This window comes from Platichthys flesus, chromosome 4, assembly GCF_949316205.1.
Source record: "Platichthys flesus chromosome 4, fPlaFle2.1, whole genome shotgun sequence".
NCBI lineage: Eukaryota > Metazoa > Chordata > Actinopteri > Pleuronectiformes > Pleuronectidae > Platichthys > Platichthys flesus.
Genome location: NC_084948.1, coordinates 24,085,657 through 24,091,711, shown reverse-complemented (window position 1 = coordinate 24,091,711; position 6,055 = coordinate 24,085,657).

The window sequence follows — 6,055 nt, the reverse complement described above, 5'->3', positions numbered from 1 at the left end:
TAACTGTAGTGAGCGGCACACACCAATGCTGTTGTTGACTCGACTTATTATCTGAAGACGAATCTGCGATCGGATCAGCGATGGGGAAACCGCCTCCACCTGCGACTCAGCGGCAGACTTCTCCAAACACACACACGCTGCTTTGTGAGGATTCAGTGTTTGTCAGCTGAGTGTTGTTGATGGTGTTGTTTTCAAATGTCCTGCTGATACTCTGTTCTCACCAACACGTACCCTACATGGAGATTATTTTGGTGCCGGGGCTCAGGTAACCGATATGTTCCTGGACAGAACGTAAACAAGCGTAAAACGCCTTCTGAAACCGGTGTAGAAGGGGAGGAGGGGAGGGGGGGGGGGCAGAGAATCTAATACGCTGATGAATAATTTCATCACACGGTGAATGACCCACAGATGCAGAAGGATATCTTTCCCCCCGCTCCCTGCCATTGATGAGTAACACTTTAAAACTCATGACTTATGACGCGTGCCAGCCCAACTGGCGATGAATAAACTAACGTGTCTATTTCCAAGTCTTTCATTAAGTAAATCTGACATTTTGACAAACAACAAAACCTCCCTAATGCTCAGGAGCTGAATCGTCCACTCAGCAGTTGTGAGGATGAGCAGCTCTCTCACTGGAAAACCCAGAGAACCACAAGCCAGAGTTGTCAGTCATAAAAAATATCCCGGGGCAGCTCCATCCACAAGAAAGAGAGCAGACAATCTTCGTGGGGCTTATGGGTATTAAATCGAGACTTAAACATGCAAATGAGCGCTGTTGTTCCCAAACCAGAAAGCGCACTTTACCACAACCCAGCAGAGGACAGTTACAGGCGGCATCCCTTTGTTTTTGAATTCTTGTCTGTGTGGAAGTGTCGGGCTGCAGCTGCTTTGGAGAGACTGTGAATTTACAGCTGCTGGATACATACAAGAAATTTGGCGAATCATTTTCTTTTGTCTCTCTTGTAAACCCGACCACAAACTGTAGTTCCGTGGGGAAAAGAAACAGATTGCTGTGAGATTCCTGCCTCAGCGAATCACTGGAATAATGTACAACTATTAAAAGCCATTGCCTCCGTGTCTGAAACGTGCTACACAAATAAACCTGCCTCACCTAACTCTTTTCTCTCTGCCGGTGTTTGACTCAGTCCATGTGTTTTTCACTCCCTCTGCGTCTTTCTCTCTTTGTTCTCTGGTAGTTTTACCATAGAAACTTCAGTGTTTACATCCTGTGTGCTTTTCAAGAAGACCTTGTTTATTCTCGAGAGGGCCGGTGTGTGACTCTCTTACTATCATTCTGGAGGAAATACCAGGAGTCGCGTGCCAGTCCCAGCTAACCACAAACCCAAGCTGGGTGGAGAGGGGCATTTTTCATATAAATCATGGAATATGACTGTGGGCGAGCCGTTGCCAGGCTGAGTGAGCCGCCATAAATAGAGTCCCATTGCATGCCATGTTGTAACAGCTTTGAGCAATACAAAGGCGGACTGTAGTAACCATGGCCTGTGGTATAGCTGGGGAAAAAGGGCTCCTATTGTCACTGTGTGTTGCCGAGTTGGTCATAAGATATTACCAGGCTGTCAAATTCGATCCATGAAGCATCGGACGCGAACATTTGAATCTATTTTGAATGCTTGACATTCCCTGAATTTTCACTTTAGTCGTCTCCTCCCAACACCAGAGGGTTGGACAGTGGGACAGAAAACTCCCTTAAAGAAACCCACAGGAGATGTGAGCGACCGGCCGCTCTGACACTTTGCTCCTCAACAAAAACACTTACTCACAAACTCCGCTCTGTCTCGCTCCGTTTAACCTAGATTGCTGCTTACATCACATGACATGGACAGTGGAGCTCTCGGGTATATACTGTATATCCAGTGCTCTGATAGATGCTTAAATAATGTCAGGGGTGATTAACGAGGGCTCCGTGAGCGAGAAAATGTGACACCACAAAGGCTGCGAGGAGCGAAGACTGATGTGGAATGTAATTAACCTAGAAGCTGGAGTCATATGCTGCTAATCGGTTCCAGCGATGCATAAATTGCGAAGGGAGGACCAGTAATGGACAGCAGCACGGTCAGAAATGGTAAAGATAAAACAGAGAGGAGAGAGAGAGAGAAACAATCACATCAGTATGTGTGTGTCATGCCTGTTGGGTGTCTTATCAGTGTGTTGCTGGAGAGGTCAAGTCAGGACACAAATCACAGCCCCAGGCTGGGCTGTCTCCTCTCAACTTACACAACAGTAGAGCTACATCTGGTTCTCTTTTACTCTCTCTATCCCTCGGCCTCTTTCTCCCCTCTCCTGTACTGGGCTGCTTCACGATGACATATGCTGGCGCCAAAGTTATATGATGTACGTCAAGTCAGCGCGACTGATCCGCTGATCAGTGGCATCCGCAGGCGTCCTATTGGACAGGGAGGAAGAAGGTGGCTAACGTTTAGTTTTATGGTTTATTTAGCCACGAGGTCACATTAGATCAGCACTTGAGTCAACCACAGAAGCACTTTGGATCGCCACAAGGGAACTTAGGCCAGCCACAGAGTCACTTGGGCTTACCAAGAGGCAACCGGAGCAACAATAGGTGCACTTGACCTGGAAGGGCTCTTGAACCAACCAGAGGGATCTAAGGCCGACCGACAAGGGATTGGGGGGCCAATCAGAAGAGTACTTAAGCCAACGAGAAGGGTACTTAGGCCAAATGAAGTGATATGTCGGCAAACCGTGGGCACTTCCAACCACTACAAGAACAAGCAAGATCCCAGAGGGTCACTTACCAAGTAAAAGGGTCGACCAGATGGGTCAGGGACTTCCCAACCGGTACTTCTGCAGAAGAGCTATTGGACCTGCCAGAGGAGCATCTGAGACAACCACAGGGGCCTTTACTCTGAGGGCACTGGCTCTACCATCCACATAGGCACTTCACTAGTTACAGGCCCCATTTGCATGGTGTCTTATGGGGCCAAAGTCTCTCTGAGACTTATTTGTGCCAAAGAGAGAGCCCTGGAGACACCACACACACGCACAGGCACACACACGCACAGGCACACACACACACACACACACCTAACCTTAAACCTAACCCTAACACTTACAGCAAACTCCCAACCAAACCCTAACGCTAACTTTACTCCCAACCTTAAACCTAATCTTAACAACTGAGCAAGAAATCAGCTCCTTCCCTACTGGCAACACAGCTTTTGTCCCCAATTGGCCTATAACAGCATCTCACACAGACACAACCACACACAAACACACACAAACACACACACACACGCACACATACACACACACACACACACAATCTTGCATGCTCAGGCTTGCATGTCGGTATAGAGGCTAAATGTGATAAAGTACAGTTGATAAGTGCACAGGTCTCACTATGTGAGCTTGGTAGTTCCGTTCTCCAGTATCCATTTAAACTGGTTTAAATTGAATTCCTTTTTAGATATATGTTACATAGTCAAATATTTAAGAATGTTCTGCTCAGGCCAAATGACACCGAGTCCATTAGTATTCAGACTGAAATTAAAAGGTTATTTATTGTTTACAAAGCTCTGTAGGTGGATCTTGGACCTTTATCCCAGACTAACCCCATTGTGTAACATAACTAGGACATAACTCGATTATGTCCAGGAGGCAGCTGATGATCTTGTTGATCCAGGAAAATTAGCCTACTTTAAATTGTATGTGCACTGATCAGCTGTGCGCTATTTACCCACAAGCTCATTTGACTTTATGTAAAGGAAACATTTGCATGACTACAACACATTTATCAATTCACAGACATCCCTGTTGTTTGTTGCTCAGGACGTAGAGCGTGGTTTGGCCACTAATTGGAAAGCCGGCGGTTCAATCCCTGGCTTGGACTGGAGTGAATATGAACGTGAATGGGTCAGTGTGACCGCGCGAGTCGTCATTATGAATTGAAAAGCACTATATAACCACAGTCTATTTACCCAATTCAGTCTGCTTCCTTTCATTCTAACTGTTATTTTCCTCAAAACACTCATGCTGTATTTGTATATGAGTCACCTAAAGAGACGAGTAAGTGTTTTTCTTATTCTCTTAATCTGCTTGTTTGAGTATGAAAAATCAAACAAGCACATTGTTAGCGGATGAGTACCCCCCCCCCCCCCCCCCCACACACACACACACCCCAGTGTTAAGGTATTGAGAATCTTCGTGTTTGTAAATACTGACTCAACTGTCCCACGACACGGAATGAGTGGTATTTAAATGTGAGTAGGGTTTTTCTTTCCTTTAACTCTTTGTCTTCAGTTCAAATTAGGGGCACAAGAAAAATCACTGGAAAGAAACTTAAGATGTGAAAGCGCAAATGCAGCGAAGAATGTGAACTCAACGGCCTCTTCACCGTGTCCTCACACTGCATCTGTGTCCTGACATGGACCCCGAGCGTCTCACCGCATTTGGCCTTCCTGCACCCAGGGGAACATAAGGATCGCATATGCGTTTGGCAACAGTCCACACCCACATTCCTGTGCTATGTGCTCACAAGCGTCCCCCCCCCCAACCCCTCCCTCTTTGCTCTGACACCAAAAACGCTGGCCCACATTTCTGTGCACTGTAAAGAAATGCAAACACTATGATTTCCTTCAGCTCCGGACGCAGGGGGAGCTGAAACGTAACGTGTGCCACTCCTGAGTCTTTGCAGGCTTTGCTAACCATGCCGCCAGCTAACTGACTGATACCCTTTGCATGTCGATTGTGTGGGTCTGTCAAGTTTCTGGGGTTGGATTCGTTTTTATCTACAGTATTCAGACACTGAAACAAAGACTAGGAGGAACATTTGTGAGGAAAAAGAAGTTGAGCTCTGGAACAAGTCTCGACTGCAACTTCCTAAGACCCCTTCTTAGCCAGAGCCTTTTTATGAGGCTAGTCCCCAGCGGCTTGTCTAGCAAAGGTTATCGTTTACGTACAAGTCAAAGTCAAAGTCAGTGGGTCCAGAGAGGCGGCGCAGTTAGCTGTCCGGGGTGACTGAGTTCAGTGGTAGGGGGTGCATGGTGCGGAATGTGGCTGTAAGGAAAAGCCAGGAGGAATCGTTGGAGGGAAGAAATGAGACGCCAGAAACCGGGAGTGTAGCACACGAGTAGAGTTTTCACTCTTTTTCCAAAAACAAGCCTCTGCACATGGCTCGTAGCTCCGGCTCCGGGATCCTTTATCCTCATGTGCACTTTCCAGGTTTTAAGCATGGAGACGGAATGGAAGCTGACAGAGGAATATTCACTTATTTCACTCTCTACATTCTTTCATTTTCAGCTTATGGGATTATAGGTTATAATTGTTTTTGCCACTTATGCTACTTATGCTACCAGTCCCCCACATTTATACTGGTAGACCTCAATGCACTGAAGGTATTGTAATGCTACATAAGTCACTTTGACCTAGAACTGTCAGCTGCCTTATTAGCTGGAAGGAGGTGTGACCTCATGCCAGACAGCCTGCAAACCATCCTCTGCCAAGCCAAAGACAGTTTGTGTTAGGATACAACTCAGGAAAAACTGAATCAGATGCAAGTTGTAGGTATAAAATAATATTTGTGAGTGTAAACCAGCTACGACAAAACTTATTTTGGGAATCACTGGTTAAGTCCAGAGGCCTCTGTAACCACCAGAGATAAAGAAAAAGTAGGATCCGAATTGTTGGCTCAGTTTAAATTAGTCAAATTAGACATATTGGTATTTGCAATTAAATTTGCTGATATGTCACAATATAGTAACCTTTTCTAAAAAGTAAACTATACAGAAAACATGTCACGTAAACAATAAAGTTTTATATATTCTGTTGTACTTGTGTTTTATTTAGATTTATTTATAATAAAGTTTATGATTAAACTGTCAAAAAATAATATCGTTGTAAGAGTTTGATAAAACTATCTTAGGGATAATGGATTTAAATATATATATATATTTTCTGATATAACTGTATTGGGAAAGTTTCGCCCCCTAATATCAGTTTTAACTTTCAAGCTCATTTCACTGCCCTTTATATCCAATGGTGACAGAATGTCTGTTCCTGCAGAGCAGCTCTTTTATCA